The sequence below is a fragment of the Dermacentor albipictus genome, chromosome 7 (assembly GCF_038994185.2).
Source record: "Dermacentor albipictus isolate Rhodes 1998 colony chromosome 7, USDA_Dalb.pri_finalv2, whole genome shotgun sequence".
Classification (NCBI taxonomy): Eukaryota; Metazoa; Arthropoda; class Arachnida; order Ixodida; family Ixodidae; genus Dermacentor; species Dermacentor albipictus.
Window position 1 is genome coordinate 69,240,885 of NC_091827.1, and position 17,339 is coordinate 69,258,223.

A 17,339-nucleotide genomic window follows, 5' to 3' on the forward strand; every position below is an offset into this window, starting at 1 on the left:
TTCACACATGCTCGGAGAAGGCAGGGATGTTAACCAGAAATGCGCCTGCTTGGCTACCCTATACACTGAGGGGCTGTGAAGGAGCAATTGAAAGATTAGATAGAGAGAGAAGTGGGGGCAAGGAAAGACGCGATAAGTTTGTGCACCGGCGCGAATTACGTAAATGTGGTGACACTAATGAATATGCGGGTTGAATCTCATGATAAGGTACGTCAGTCTCTCCATTCTTCTACAAGTTTGAGTTTATAAGGGCCAGTCAACAAAGTCTTCATTTCAACGTACAGTGTTCGAAAATTTTTTAGAACGAAATTAAGCAAAATCAACCAGCAAAGAAGAAGAAACAGCATGATGGTCATGCTTGAGAGTATAATCCCAGATTGATGCAGAAATAGAACGGTTTTAAGACGCTTGCCAATGTGAGACAATACTGAAAGACTTCCGGTGGAAGCTGAGAACAATCTCAGCGCACGCCTTGGTGGAGGCCACCTTGTCTCTGCGCGTCCCCAGCTTTTCAATAGTACCATCGCGTCAAGAGGAACTCCGCCTCGCAGTAATATAATTTTATTTGCAGACAGCTTACATTACACTCTTGTTACATACAAAAAAATCATTCGGAGGTTCGCTTGTGGTGCTGTGACATTGTTTACGCGCCTAGAAAGCAACCAAATTATACAACCAGGACCCATGTTCACAGAAACGCTCTTTATAACGCGTTCGTAAACAAGCACGTGTCACCCAATTGCGACGTTGGACATGTAGTTAGCGAAGACAACTCGACAATGGCGAATCGCTATAATGAACAAAAATGTTTATGAATTCCGATCTAGATTAACACAATTTTAAACGGACATGTTAAAGCTATTGTAACGTAATCCTGATTCAGCGCTCGTTTAATTTCTCTTCCCTCAAAGAATACGTGTCCGACTCTTTCAGCAATACTTCGACGCCTCGCTAACAAGTAGACGTGCCATTCAAAATAACAGAGGTATAGAAGGCCTTCACGTTACTTCCGTAACTTCGTGTCCCATTATATAGTCAGCGGCCTCGAGAAACATTCAGCGGCAGCCATGCGCGTTCAACGATTAAGCAGCGCTCAAAGTTCAGGTCCTTCGGCATCATGAGCATCGCGTCACGAACGCCCCAAGGACCGACAGCCGGACACTGACGCGAACGCTTCATCACAAGGGGCAGTACGGTCACGCTTCAGTTTGCTTATAGTTAACGACAAACGGCCCACAGGACCGCATTTCGGCAGTGATGATGATGATCTTTCTCTAAGCACACGGAGGACACTGGGATAAATGTGGATGAGGGGGTGGAGGGGAGTAGGTCTTACGGAGACCGGGTACCGTAATGGCAAACGGAGATGAACTGTGAGCGACCGGTATAGAAACGCAGGTACACTGCGTATATGCCACGTCACCACACGGCAGGTCACGCCGTCTCGGTGGTCCGGAGCGGGGGCCATATTCGGTTCGGCGATGATGATCATGATGATCGCGAGCGCGGACCATCACGTCCCGTTACGGCGTACTGCGCGACCAGTTAACGAAGAGCTCGTGTACACCGACCTGACGACAGGTCACGTTGTCTGTAGACACACAAACACAAGAGTCGGACGGGAGGAAGTGACACAAGGTACAAGCGTGCCTCTGTCAACACCTGTCACGACGCAACGGCGTACTCCGCGTACAACACACGCGCGGCGGACGGGCAGCAATCGTTAGCTATACGGGGTCGCAAGAACAAGCAAAGAAGAAAGGAGCAGTACAATACAGACTGCGCGGCTATAGGAAGTGACCGTGACGCACCGTACGGAAGGAAAAAGGCAGTCTACCGCGTGTGTTGCGTGAACTTGAAACAAAGAAAGAAGAGAGAAGAAAAGAAAGAAAGGAAGCTCGGGGAAAAGACGGCAGCGTATACCGTCTACTCCGCTCCACTGACTCCGTTTACCCTCCTCGCAAGGTTGGTGGGAAAACGTGCCTGTGTGCGAAAGAGAGAGGGGGAGAAATACCTCCTCTCTCATGGTTGAAGGGAGTGACGTAAAGAGAGAGAGAGAGAGAGAGAGAGAGAGAGAGCTGGCATTGGAAAAACTGGCGAATGAGTCGCGCTGGAAAGCCCGGGCTACGAGGGGGGAGTGGGGAGGGGCGGAAAGAAGTCATTCGGGGCCGTTCGCCTACGCTCCCGCTCTCAGGCCCTTTCCCCACCTCCTTCGCTCGCGCGTCGTTCATCAACCTTTTTCACGCACATTCCGAGTGGCGGCGTAGCAGAAAAAAGAAAACGCGCGCCGTCAACGTTAACGCCGCGTCGTTACGTTAGCGTTGCGGGCTCCTTTATTACAGTCATCAAAAGTCACGCGTGTACCTTCCCAAGCGTCTGGCCTCCGATTCCCGTCCTTGAAGTATTAAGGGGTGAAAAAAGAAAAGGAAACAAAAGAAACGAGAAAGAAGAAAACTCGCACGTGCGTAACGCATACACACTGGTGGTGCCCTTCCGTTTTTTCGCACATACGCTCGCTCGCTTCCTTCCTTCCTTCCTTCCTTCCTTCCTTCCTTCCTTCCTTCCTTCCTTCCTTCCTCGAAGTTGCGAAAGAAGTGGCGAACTTCGCGACCGACTCGACCGGTCTCCGACGCGCCCTTTCTTATACGTTGCATACCGTCGCCTGTCGTGTGGGGGTCTCCGCGCTAGTGTAAAAGCGTCAGCGCCCGCGGTTCTTCGATCGCGTTCGCCACGCGGAAGTGCTCGCGGACTCTTTTTCTTCGGAGCTGTTTCTCCGCACTCGGCAGCTGGTTGGCTCGACTGACCGTCGCCTCCGAGTGATGATTGCGAACGGGGTGCCGAGAGTACTGGCTGTCACGCGATTCGCAGGGAAGAAAGGAAGAGTTCGTGCGCGCTGATGCATCGACCCCGGTTGGAAGGCGACGCGACGAAAAACGCATCGCGCCGACGATCGCCTGTAAATACGCCCGTACAATGCAGCGGTTCGCGCAGTTTGAGATTCAACACACACGAGCTAACGGCGCCATCCCCGCACGATATTATAGCCCTTCCTCACGGGCGTGGACAGGTAAACGGCGCGAGAATTGCGAAGCCGTTAGAAATACTGCTCAACTCGCATCGTTCGCTTATCCAGAGTGTGAGAGTTCGATTGGGACAGCCCATTTTCTTGTCTGTCACAGTTTAGGGGCAGGGTGGGGAGGCGCAGATAATTTCGTGGTATTTGAAGAAGCGATATAAGCTTTTTTTTTTCTTGTATACTGGAAGTTGCGAGGGAGCTCGCTCGATAATTTTTGTCCACGGAAGCGCTGTATCTTCTGGCATAACATGCACATTCGTAGCCTTTTCTCCAACACCTTTCAAGGATGACGTCCTCGTACGGCGACCATGATGGGCTTTCCAAAATTATGGTAAACACCACTTTGAGTCCAATGAGAATGCGAAGGCCAGGTCACTAAAATCTAGCGCTGGCAACGCGTTCATCGCGAAGCCACCGGCCCAGGCTATACAGGACGCGGTACGCGAAGCTTCTTCTGTCGATTAATGGCGATTAGAGAGATTACAACTAAATACTGGAGAGGCTTGGCTGTTAGCATACGCCTAGTACGCAACTGCAGATTGCAATCATGAGAAACAGGGCGGCACGCGCAGTGCACGTGACATGATACACAGCAAAAAAAAAAAAGCATACAGGCGCAACATTTAAACTGTAGTATGCTAAGGTATATAATCTCATTGTCGACTACACTGCCTGTTTCGGTACAAAGACGACAGTTAGAAAGGCGACGTCTATTGACTTTGGCACGAGCAAAGTGCGCTCTCAATGACGGCGATTAATGCTCGATGCGATTGGGAATGGCCGGGAATAACTTCCGCGTCACACTCGAAGCCAGAGAGGAACGAGAATCGCTCTCGCGAGTGGCAAACAAACTAGCGTACCGAGCGCGAGCGACCAGGGCGCCGAGGCAACGGCCCCGGAAGACAACGCAATTCTCGCCGCGCGCTCTCTCTCTCCCCTCGCACGCACGCGCACAGACAATCGGTCGCGCTTGTTCGTTCCAGACGCGCCGACCTTCCCTTCCGTCACCGCGAACTTGAACGTTCCCGGCGCACGGGGAATGTATACTACGCACACGAAGCCGCGCTGGAAAGCCGAGGGGGTCAAGTGGCACGCACAAACGATCGGGAAAGACAAAAACAAAACGAAAGAAGGAACCGGTCGCACTCGATCGCATGCCCGTGCGTATACACACACACGCACACAACGGAACGCCCAGGAACGCCCCCCCTTAAATACCCGCCGCAGGGCCCTGGGACATCGACTAGTCGCTTATCGCATCACGGTTTCGCCTCCGAATGCTCGCCAACGACGAGACCCGAGAACGACGCTCCGTTATTTGCTCTGGAGGGCCGGACGTGCGGAGGCCGCGCGATAAAGAGAGGGACGACTCCCGTAGAAGCGCCTGCCGTGTCATTACGCCGCGCACCCTTCTTGATCCTATAGGAACCGTGCGGCCGGCAGGTGGCGTTTCGGGTCCGTTTGATTTCGCTATACCGCGCGCTGCGTTATAACGCGTCGGCTTAGTTACCAGCTGGCGACCTCTGGCGACACATCTGTCATCGTTAGCGTACAAACCTCGTGGGAACCTGCCTCCTTGTGTCCGGCAATGTAAAACCGGATCGTTGCGCGGTCCTAGGAACCAGGTGTGACTTTCCTTCCGGGATGAGATATCGAGGATGGGGGGGGGGGGGGGGGGGTTGAATAAGAGAAACATTTTGCGTAGACTGGGGCATGGGAAGAAAGTGGATCGATAGGCAGTCGCACGGTGTCCGGGTAGGAGCGCATGCGGCCCACGGGGCTATTTCGCGACATGCCCAGGTGCATTATATCCGTTCGTCACTCCTTATTACAGTGAAGGGATTAGATACCCCGATCGTAACGCGAATTTGTTCTGCCCATCGTCCACGCGGCTCTAGAGCCAAGAATCACGCACTACGAACACCCAGATTGAGAGAGGCTTAAGCAGGTATCCTCTTCCTGCTCCACTGAAGTATCGCGGGAGTCGAGAACAATATTTTTTTTTTTTCGAACGATGTTACGGCGCCGGAGTCTGGGAACCTTTATCAAAAGTACATGCTCGCTCAGCAGGAATATGGGTGAAAATTTAAACGTTAGTAATGAAAAGTCGGTGGCAAAGAGTTGGCTGTACAGAAGCAAAGAGAGGCGATAAAGAGAACGAAGAAAGGTTAAATAAACGAAAGTTCAAGTGGTTGATCGGTGGAGATGCTTGTGTGCAATGCAACACTAGAACAAAGTACAAAGAGGAAAACGATACCAGTTATCTGGTTACATTTACACTGTACTAATAAAGTGTTTAAGCTATTATTGCAATAAAAGGGCAACACCTGAAGCACTTGCTTCGAACGTGATCCTTGTGTCGAGCTGGTACTCTGAGAATATGACGTGTATATGTTTCTTGAAAACGGGGAGAGCGAAATTTATGTTCCGTCGTTACGGCTAACATAATAATGCTTCGTGTTGCACGAGGCAATGCCAACTCACTTTCTTAGACTGCGGACCAATAGCTCTATCAATATAGAGATTCTTCTGGTAAGGCATGCCGTGACCGGCTGTACGCATGTCGCTGATATACAGCGCCCTCTGAATCTGCATATGGTGGGGCACGCAGTGCCTCGCTTAAGTGAGGCTATATTCCTCCGCAGTGTTTTTTTTTACTTTTTACACCGCTAGCGCTTCAGTTTGTCTATTCTTTTGTGTTTGTTTGTTTCTGCAATCCTTAGTCGCTGAAGTTTATATCGTGGCCTTTCTTTCCGCATTCCCATCACTTGGTAAACAACAACAGCACTAATAGAGCAAGCACCTCTTCGCGCTGCTGCGACAGATTACGTAGAAGATCAGTACGGCCCGTTCGGAAGCTCGCGTTGCGTGCAGAGAAGACGCGCGCTGCAACAAGGTCATCCACGCCGCCCCGCCTTCGCCGGGTGGGCTGGATTCCAAACGAGCGCCGTGAAATGCTTTTCGGCAACCGGCACGGAGAAGGGGGCGAGCGGGGTCTCCATCCGACGAACATGGTAATATATTTAGGAGTCCCCGTGAGGTCGACGTTGTTTATTCCTCGGAAGTGAAGACGGGTGTAAGGGGGAGGGGGGAGCGTTAAAGTGCGGAAAGGACAGCGTGACAGCGTCGCCTCAAGGTTCCTTCCTCGGCAGGCTAGCGTGCTCTATTTGTGTGCGTGCCATCTTTCTCGCGCGCCCATCCCGCCGCGGTGTCGATCAGGGATTCGGCCGCCGCGCTGTGAGGTTTCTTCCGCTGACCTGCTTCGACGCCGAAAAGATGACACGCACGTGGCCCTATAAAGTCCTTAAGGCGAACGAATGAGGCTGTAGCTCTGAAAGCCGAGGAGGCTATAAAGAAGCGAAAAAAAAAAAGGTAAACGAGGAAACGAGCGAGGTGCGTGGCCCTCACGCAACGTCCAGAGTCAAGCGTCAAACGGTGAGAGAGGGGGGAAAATGATGCGACTCCGGGGGGAGAGAAGGACCGACGCAACTACGCGTGAGAGAGAGAGAGAGAGAGAGAGAGAGAACTGGAGAAGCGGCAGCCGCAGAGGGAACGGACAAAAACGCGAGACTCGGAAGACGAGCAACGGCCCCACAGCTGTCCCCGAGCCCAGAAGTTGACACGTGCAGAAGGCGCGCACGTCTGGACGCCGATCAGAGAGGTGTGTTACAATGGACGCACCACATGGACGTGCGTGTTTGTTCAGCTCCCCGTTCGCCGTGGCAAGCCGGGCATTGTTACGAAGCGTCCGTTGAACGTCGCGCCTACAGCCCGGTCAGTTGAGTGGAGTGCAAGCCCGTGCGAGCGCGTAATATTGCGCAAGACCACAGCGGCGGTGCGCCCGGCGCGTCCTACCTTGTATCTACCCACGTGAGTCCTGATCACCGCCTGCTTTTTCGAACGCTTTTCTCATCAACAGCAACAATAGTTTCTTGAGATGTCTGCCATATCACGTGCCCTGTTTGACGTCACGTGTTGAAGACAAAGTGCTACAGAGGTGGGGTCGAGACAGCTCGCAAAATCGAGTGCAGTTAAAGAGAAATAAATAAAAAGGGAGACAACGCAATCACTGACTAGCAACATTGGTGGCAGTAACAGCAGTGACAACAGTAACAACGGCAAAGCTATACATTGCTTCGCTGCTATCAAGTTACTGTTGTTAGTCAACGCTTGTGTTCTCTTCCTTTCTACCTGTCCTCTTCGTACTGCGACGTCCCGCACCTGAGCAGATGCCATGCCACACCCAACTGCCCCAACGTCGCGCACTCCAGCATTGACCGCAGTATGTGCACGTGCTATTTGTTAACCGCGGGTTTCGCCGTGCTACAGGTCGTATACCACTGCGTTATCAGAACAGTGGTACTGCTAGTAGATTTCATTATACTAGACTGCTATAATTACAGCCTTGCTTTTTGGCTATAAGTCTAGTTCTTCGCTCGGTAATGTTCGTGCATGGTTAAAGTGTACGTTCACTTTAACCTTGGTAAATGCCCCCCCCCCCCCCCCCCCAGAAAAAAGAAGTATATATAATCGCGAGTAGTTTGCAATAATAAATGCACCTCCTTTTTTTTTTTTACTAGTGTCCTCGCTGCAGTCAACGCGCAGGAGCTTCTGTAGTGGGAGTGAAGCTGGGGCTGGAACTGTAGGACAGACAAATTATAGTGGCGATATCAGAAAGGTTAGCGATAAGCGTGTTTTTAGTCCCCGCGATCACTGATAGTCTATTAACGCCGTAAATGACACGTGAAAATAAACAAAGAGAACCGCTGTTCTCGTTGTTTGCTACCCTGTACGCTGCAATTTAGCGGTAGATATAAAGCCACTGCTGCGTGAAAGCCGACCGGCAAGAGAGCCATTCAGTTAATGCGACAAAAGAATGTCAACCAGCCTGACGGATTGCGTGTTATACCTAATAAATTGGGATAGAAACAATAGAAGAGCCGTTACACAGAGGCACAGTTGATAAAGCATGTGTCCGATGGAGGAGTTACACGTACAAACGTTTATAGCGGTGAAAAATGCAAAAAAATCTAAAAAATAAATGAATAGGTGAGTACGTATACAGAGAGCTTCCAGCAGGGCAATCAAAAGAAACACGCAGTTCCAGGCTCGCCATGGTTGAAATAATTCGAAACACGTTCGCAACCCATGGATACAGAATTGGCAACCGGCGCACAGAATCACTGCCGAGTCTTTGTTCATAAGCGTGACATATTGTACGCTCACATATTGTGCTGGAACGATGGTGCACACGAAAACGCGCAATCAAATTGCGACATGTCGCTCCTTGAGATGGAAGAAAAAAAAATACATATTCATTTTAGCCGACATTTAATCTGCAAGCTACCCTGCACAACACAGAGCGGTGAAGTTCCTCTATGCTGTTATCAAGGTAGCTGGGCACACATATATCTACTTTTTTTTGTGCACCTGTACCAAACTAGTTACGATGTTACCTTCAGTTTCGACATAAGATACCAAAACGTCATAAACACTGCGCTGCAATTTGTATCCAAAAGTTATTAGCGCCTAACGTGAGAGCGTGCATTATTATAAAACATACCTGCAGTTGAAGAGTACAGCTCTACAATACTGTTTGTCGTGCTTCTTGAGCTGTCTTTTAAATTAAGACAAGCCAGTTTGGTTGATGAAGCCGCACCGGCACTTGGCCCCGGCTAATCCGTGCAAAGTCGATTTTAGACTTAAATAAGACAGGAAAAAAAGGTTATTTTCGCAACCATTTATCTCCCTTCATTGTCTGTCGGTTTCATGCTGTTGTTACTAACATAAAAATCGAGATCCTCGGTTCCTCTTTTCTTATCGTTCACAGAGAACCACTTTAGGACAAAGCTAGGCGCGCCTTAGATCAAAAGGGAGGTTTTTTAGACGAGCCGCCAGGAACAGAGATATCCAACTGTAACCAATGTAAAGCAATTCAGTACCGTCATTCAAGTGCTGCGTAGGCCAACGTTTCGTCATGAAAGCGTATTTTTATATGACAACGTGTTTCACGGTGAAAAATGAAAAAAAGAAAAAGAACGCGCGTCCCGCCCACGTGTTCTCACTTCGAGCGACCCGTTCCCCGCGCACGCAAGCAGCGATTCAATCCGAAGGCGCGGATGCGTCGTTAACGATGATCAGAAATAATATCACTATTTTTTTCTTCTTTTCCTCCATCAGACACCTTCCTTAACCTCCGGCGAATGCGGCAGGAATCGTCTGCTTGTCCGCTTTCACCGCACATGGCGGCACGTCAGCTCCCAGTGCACGCTGATAGATTATCAGAACACTGTGATTATCTTCCACTCTGGTTAACCTCCTTGCCTTTCCGCTTTCCTCTCTCTCTCTCTATCAGAACACACTGGTGCCACTCCCACCCTCCCCTTCCGATAAGCGCGCTCTCGCGCCAACCACCCCTCAATCTGTTCAGAGGTCGGCCACGCCTTCGCACCTCCGATGCCCGAATCGGCTTTTCGTGGAAACAGCTACCCACGCGCTTTGCGCCTGCCATATCTCTAAGCGCCGCGTCTCGCCCAAAGCTTCGAGGATCAAAGGCAGCCGCGTCGCGCGTGTGAACGAAATACTGGGAGCAGTATTTCACATTCGAGGCATGCGAACAGCGGCAGTCTATAGCCTGCGTATGAACTTACGTGCGTACGCCCTAAGCGTGGCACACAACCTCACGGGCACGCGCGCGCGCACGCGCGCACGCACGCACGCACGCACGCACGCACGCACACACACACACACACACACACACACACACACACACACACACACACACACACACACACGCACGCACGCACGCACGCACGCACGCACGCACACGCACGCACGCACGCACGCACGCACACACACACACACACACACACACACACACACACACACACACGCACGCACGCACGCACGCACGCACGCATATGGGAACGCTAAATTTTGTTCGCTGCGAGAGTTGGCTTCGCCGTCCGGTGGCTGCGACAGACAGTGGTGTCACCCGAGCCCATCATACGCGTATATAACGTCGAAAATCTTCAGGCCACGCCTGCTATTAGTATTGTGCTATAGCTATTTTTCATTCTTCTTTTTTTATTAATCAGCGCGAAACAACATTTCCGCAAGGAAAGAAATGGGAGTACTTAACCCAATTTTCAGGAAGCGTGTACCGACATCCACAGATAATATTCTGAGAGGGCAGATTTTTTAAAAAAGGGGGGTGACTGAAGCAGGTCTGTGTGCCGTGCTTGAAGCTATGTTGTAGGTACGTACCACAGTTATGTTCTTTTACCTGTTTCGAATAGCCAGTTGACGAGTATTATTTCCGTTGGCATTGCCTTTCGAAAGTGGGCGGTGGCAGATAGTCACCCAGCCTGCTTGTGATGATTGGGTATTTAACTACACCTATTGCAGCCCAGCAGTTTGACTATCTCTCCTTGATCTTTGCTCTCATGGTCAAAACCCCCCTCTCCATATGGAACAGTTACCTACGTCTCTAAGGACACCAGCTGTAAGTGTCCCCTGCGTTTTTTTTTTCTTTCTTTTTTATTAGTTTTTTTTTCAAAGTTACACAATGCCTCCAGCTGCCGTCTCGTTTCCATTACCTGTCACATTGAGGAGAGGTTCCCTCGAGCGCCTGGTATATCTTATTGTGTTTCAGCGCAAGCTGAACAATTACAACAGAAAGGCGCATCTGAAACACACACCGCTAACTTTCAACAACAGATTTATTTCCCGTTCTCGTCGCTATATATACATCCTCTAAGCGTCATACATAACGTGTAAAATTTCGGTAAAACTGAACGAAATATAAACTGGGAACCACACGTAAACAGTTTTTTTTTTTACTCACATATTACACACAGACAGGATGTATACATAGCGACGAGAACGGGAAATAACTCTGTCGTTGAAAGTCAGCGTATGCCGTACCAACAAGCCTCTATAGCTATCCTCGTCGCCCGGTATAATTCTTTTGAACCAGAGAAACATCGCCGCGGCTCCAATTAAAGCATTTTGAGGACCAAGCAGTCGGCGCACGGCCTTCTTCGTCGACCCTGGCGGGCACTCCGGGCCAGAACCCGCCGTGGTTGCTCAGTGGCTATGCTGTTGGGCTGCTAAGCACGATGCCGCGGGATCGAATCCCGCGCACGGCGGCAGCATTTTGATGGGGGCGAAATTCGAAAACACCCGTGTTTACGCTCGCTTTAGAACAGTACACAGTCAGCGTTGAGGGCTACGTGTACTTATGGAGAAGATGTTCAAGTGCGGAGAGCAGGGAAAGGGAACGCCGTACGGTGCCGAGGCCGGGGGCGAAATTCGAAAACACCCATGTACTTAGATTTAGGTGCGCGTTAAAGAACCCCTGGTGGTCGAAATTTCCGGAGTCGTCCACTACGGTGTGCCTCATAATCAGAAAGTGGTTTTGGCACGTAAAACTGCAGAATTTTTTTTTTAATTTTTAGGCTAGAATCGGTCAGCGCACCTCCTCCGGGCGAACACGTATAGAGTGTTGCACCCTCCCAGTGCGCACCCCTTTGAGCCCCCCGCCCTTTGCCCCCGGTGTGACCGCGCTGTCTTCCACTCCATAACTCACGCAGCATGACGTCACAGCTCTCGCTTGTCTGCCACACAGCGTGTCGCTTCACACTTTTTTTTTTGGCTGCGCCGCCAAAAAAAGCGTGCGAGGTCCATGGCACGTTGGGGCACGTAGCACAGCCTTCCACTTAGAGGCAAAGTCCAATGCACTATAGGCCAGGCATAGGTGGAACTTCTAGGCATATTTTAGACATTTCCAGTGCATGGCTGACAGAAAAAAAAATAAAATAAAGACATTGGAATAACGCGAAAAGAACCTATAGCATAAGAAAGATGGCTTCCTGTGTTGCCCTTTCTGCCCTTCCTGTCTTGGCGGCGTTTTCCGTATTATTCTAAGCCAATTCATTTTTTTTTCCCCGTAATGCCTGGAGATTTCTCAGATGTCAGGAGCAGAGGTACACTTCGCAAAACCTTCAAGGCGAAGTCGAGACAGCACAGAAGCGCGGACCTCGAACTTAGTAGCAATAAAGCAATTAATGTATTAAAGTAATAGTAATAAGTAATAGTAAAGTAAGTAATAAGTAATAGTAAAGTAAGTAATAGTAATAAGTAATAAATAGTAATAAGTAATAGTAATAATACCCGCGCGCTGGACTATGGCTATGGTGGTCTGTTCCTGAACGCGAAGCCGTGGGCTCAGCTCTCGAACGTGGCGGTCGCGTTCCGCCTCAATAAGAACGCAGCCGCGGCGGTGGGGAGTCGAACACGCTACCACGTGATCATCGGCAACAGAAAGCCGTATGCGGCCACTCTGCCACCGCGGCCAGTATTTTTGCACGTTCCTCTTGCAACGCGCGAACGACGTAAATGTATAGCCTCCACTAACAGGAGGAAACGACTTCTGCGATGACCCCTGCTTTACGTAACAGCGCGTCATTGCAAGTCGCGATGATTTTGCGGTGGCGCGCTTTTTTACGTATAGGGCAGGGCTCATCGCAGGAGTTGTTTTGCAACTCTACGCTCATCGACAAAGATTGTACCAAAATTCAATATTTCCTATAGGCTGAAACTTCGCAACGGAAACTAAAATGCATCGTAATGCCTGCAATCACTATTATATAAGATGAACGGATCAAAGCACGCGCAGGTGGAGGGAGTAAATTTCCACTTAATGTATAGCAGCAATTTGCATATTAAAGTGAGGTCGGCAGGTTGCGTAATAACTGTTTGGCAAAAAAACAATAAATTTAGCTGTATGGCTCGGAAGCTAACGACGGCAGAACAGCGGTGAGAAAGCTCCCGAGAAGAAAACGAGGGCAATAAAGACGAGGTGAAGGTCAGTGGCCTTCCTGGAGAGTTCAAAGCCATCACACGTATAACAAAGGGGACGGGGAACTGGACTATCCTGCGTGCCTGCCTGTTCGGCGCCTGCCGGATTAACGCTGCATCTTAAGGCACTTGAATAGCGACGAAACGAGAGAGAAAAAAAGCAAGACGGCCAAGTATACTAACTATAGATCCGTCTCCGTGCCTTAAGGTCGCTGACACCTCAACGAAGGGAACTTTGAAGAAAAAAAAATACTTTGACCATACATCGGGACGAGACCGGCTTAAAATTATTCATCACGTACACGGGCGACGGCCATTCATCGACGCGAGACGAAGAGGCTGACGACAAATCTCCGAACACTGCGCCCGCCTTCATAGGGACCTCCCCGGCTCTCGGAGCCCTTTAACCCTTCCGCGAGCAGACGCCGCGGCACTTATCGCGAACGCCAGAATTACGTATGCCGCCCCCTTTCGCGATCGCTAAGTACGAAGAGTAATTTATAAGCTCCGCCGGCATTAACCGCGCTCCGGTGGCGCGCAGGTAATGACCTCCGAATAGTTCGCGACGCCGGCTTCCGCGGCGTTATCGCAGCAATGTTAGCGCACCGCGCTGCTTTGCATGACGCGCGCACGAACGCCTTCTGGAACAACAAAAAAAAAGTTAGTGCCGCGCACGGAAAGGGAAGACGCCGCGTGGGCGTGGCCCGAGAGTCTCAAGCCTCGTGTGTAAAGAACGCTCGCTTTCGAACCGCATGCAGGCTTTGTTGGTGCACCGACGTGTGCACGGCTGCAGCCTGCCGTGAGCTCGTGCAACGAGGAAAGTTTTGCGTGCTGGGCCCACATAAAAGTCCGAGCGCCCAATAGAACCGTGCAGGGCTTTTCGAATCTTAGAGCTGTAATCGGCCAATCAGAGGAGCGGCGCGTGATCCTATCCGCCGGTGTGCGAACGTCTGCAGAGTGCACAGCATCCGCGTCGTCTGGATCAGGGAAGGGTTTAGCAGACGACGCTCGGAAAAAAATCGCGTGCGTCACATAACTTCGCATCGCATTTGGCCGTGGGAAATTCTCATTTGAAGCATAGATCGTTGACCATGGGCAGTGTTTTGTCGTCGTCCTTTTCATTTCGCTGTTCTTAATGCTTTCGTCATTGGCCTCGTCAAAGCCCCCTCCTCCCTTTCTCTCTCGTGCAGCGCAGATATCTCACTCGACCGAACGGATAAGAAAGCGAACAAAAAAATAAAGCCCCTGAACAATCGGCCCCATGTCAACAAAAAAACGAAAGGGGGGAAGGGGGAAGAAAGAAAAGCAGATTCAATGCCTATGTTGGAATTTATGTAAAGCGGAATTGCAGCGCAGTAGTTAATTAAATGCTATGTAGATTCATAAGGCGCGTACAATCGTGTTTGTTTTGATCCTACGCAACGTGTAACTTCATGAAATGATTTTTTTGTTGTTGTTGTTGCCAGAAACATGATAAGAAGGAAGGACCGAGTAAACAAGGCTTTCCGTTTGTAACAACTATTTGCGAATGCCCTGATAATTTCGCTGATATGTTGACGGTTAGGTTTCGTAGGCCCCTGTTATCACGTGTGTTCCACTGTAGAGCGTGCCAACTCCATTGTGATTTAATCTCGCGATTACCACGACGTGTTTCTTCATGTTTTCCGGGTACAATAAGAGGTCAATAAAATGCTCGTTGTGGTTGTTTCCAAACTATAACATACTGACTTCTACAGAGTTCAGGCTGCGTGATCGCCATCCGAGAAAACGCCTCGCACCTTGCGGAATCCTGCACGGATTTATAGAAACACAAAAGGGACGCCAGATGCCTTCGAGGCTAAGAGCACCTGCACGTGCCGGCTTCACGATCACGCGAGGCAAGGTATTATAGCGTGCAATAAAAACAATAAAGAAACAAACTAGGACGGCAAACAGAACACGTGATTGCGTGACGCCAGGCTGTATACGAAAAAAAAATCGTGCTTGTAAAAGCTCGATGGAGCCGCGCGGCGCAAGAGAAACAAGTCCGGCAATTTACGGCTACCGGTTCAGCGGGGAAGCCACCTTTTCAGAGCGACGCAGTCTGCCTCGGAGTATACAGACGACGCCGGCACAGCGCCCATTGCAGCGCGCTGTGCGAAGCACGCAAGTTATAGTTTTACCTTCCGCAGAGCGTGCTTGCGGGGCTCTCTGGAGAGAGAGAGGGGGGGGGGAAGAAGGAGAGAGAGGGTGTCAGCCCTCGGGGGAAGGGTGAGGGGAGTTCGGCAGGGGTGCACGATCGCCGAATGAGTTCGTTCACACAGGTGGGCCCATTCATCAGAGGCCACAAACACGCCCGTCCCGGAAAGTAAAGATCAGAACAGGAAGAGGAGCGCTCTCTCTCTTTCTCTCTCTCGTTTTGTTACTCGAAGCCACAAATAAAACGACGTTTGCGTGCTGGCGAGAAATCGCTCCAGGTGAAAGAAAGTAAACGTGCTAGTTAAGCCAACAACGTCAAAAAAAGAAGAGAGAGAGGAAACACTTAGGACTACCCGTGACGCGTGTTGGGACTATGCTTTTCGCTTGGCGAACTTAATGTGCTTGGCTAAGTGCAAAGAAAGGGGGTCCTTAAATGGCCAAGCAGGGATGCAGAGGGCGTCGAGACTTGTAGGCAGAACTGTAGGAGCTCGACCCCACGGCGGCAGCGTTGTCTTCCTTGGAGCAGACGTTGTAATTATTGCAATGTTTGCTCGCTGATGCGCCCGCGTTCGCAATCAAGGCGTCGGTTATTTCCTTCCTAACCACTCTACATGCCGGGATCCCTTCGTTGACTTAAGCTTATCCTTCCCTTCTCCTCAGAGAAAAATGAAAAAAAAAAGAGAGAAAGACTTGCGTTCGGGAGCTGCGATCTTGCAGCGCAAGATGTGCCTCTTTCGCTATACGGCTTCGCTGCCTCGTAAAGCTACACGTCACAAAGTGCCAACACAACGCCACGTGGTTGCACTGAGTGCCGACTATAGTAGTAGTGCGAATTGAGAGCGGCCCAATTTCACGCGTCCTGAGAGGCACACTGGAACCGAGGACTTGTACGAATCACGCGGGACACTGCGTTATAACACCGGGCTTGACTTTCCGATATGGTCATAGCTGTCTGGTGACCACGCCCATGGCCGCGTACGGCGCTGCTGACAGTGCCATGGGCTTGGTTTAATACATGCGGACAAGAGAGTGGACGAGGGAACAGCCGCCAGTTGTATATCTCCATCGGTATAGTGCATCGCACGCTTCACGCGGACGTTGTAGGTTCGGCCCTCAGCGACGGCACTTTATGCGTGACTTTATGCGTGACTTCATGTGTGACTTTATGCGTGACTTCATGTGTGACTTTATGCGTGACTTCATGCGTGGCTATATAGTTCGCCTCTGCGGCCGCACACGTGGCAACAGAAATCCTAAATGCAAAGCCAACTGAAGAAATGATACCATAAGAGAATATATGCGCATCTTTTCCTTGTCCATGTGGTGCTGACAAGGTTCTGGGAAATTTTTTTAGGTTATGCTGAGCATCCAGCGTATTCTTGGCGGTTCCGGTTCTCTGAAGAAGTGCTGCAGTACATAACAGACCTACCAGTTCCGATCATGCATCTGGGGAGCCAAACATTCGCAAAATTCTTTCAAAGCCCTGGACAAAAAAAAAATATATCTCGACGCATAAAAAAAGAATCTCAGAGGGAATAAGAAAAGAAACAAGTAAAGAAGCAAGCGTACAAGTGAGACGAATGTTGAGAGAACGGAATTTGAATTCAGATGGGATGTGAGCGTCGTAAAGAATTCACCTAAGGCGACTAATAGCTGGGAACCTTTACGGCCTTCGCGTTTTATTTCTCTGAAAAGGAAGAACTGCCTGCGTTCTCACGCGAAAACGTGATCAAAAGGCTTCCGACACATAACATTTCAGCTCAGTGGCCGTTAGAGTGTACACTCCAGTCGCCATAAACGCCGAGTAATGGCGGCTCAGGTGGCCGGGCCCCTCAGGCCCTCGCCTCTGGTAAGCTTTCAACAGAACAGCTATCTCGCCTTAGTACAGACATTATGGCAACGCAGCCTTCGTAATGCGAATGACCTGCGCATGCGCAGCACAGCAACGGCGTGTTCCGTCGTGCACTCTATGAGTAAGGAAACGTTTAATCTGCGTTGAGCACCGTAACGCTTTTTCCGGCCATTTTGCCCGTGTTCCTGTCGGCCAGGACGCCCGCAAAACTTCTGAGACATTGCGGCGATCTACACAGGTTCGCAGAAGACCCAAGAAAATCGTTGCGATATTTCTTCTGGACCTCAAAGCAAAATGACGCGACGTAGCCGCACGATATTTGCCCGAGATGGCTGCAGGAAAGTGTGATCGCCGCGAGATTTGTGCGAAAAT

At 50.3% G+C, this 17,339-nt stretch overlaps 1 protein-coding gene across 3 annotated transcripts in view; it reads left to right on the forward strand.

The window, feature by feature from the left end:
- The window catches only part of LOC139048017 (uncharacterized), a 55,813-nt gene that overhangs the window by 22,790 nt on the left and 15,684 nt on the right, over positions 1-17,339 (forward strand). The window contains exon 1 of one of the 3 annotated variants that reach the window (XM_070522357.1): positions 6,785-6,946. The exons of the other annotated variants lie outside the window; for them this stretch is intronic. The gene's annotated coding sequence lies outside the window, so the exon portion shown is untranslated. Of the gene's footprint in view, positions 1-6,784; positions 6,947-17,339 lie in introns of those variants that run through there. 3 annotated transcript variants of the gene reach the window in all.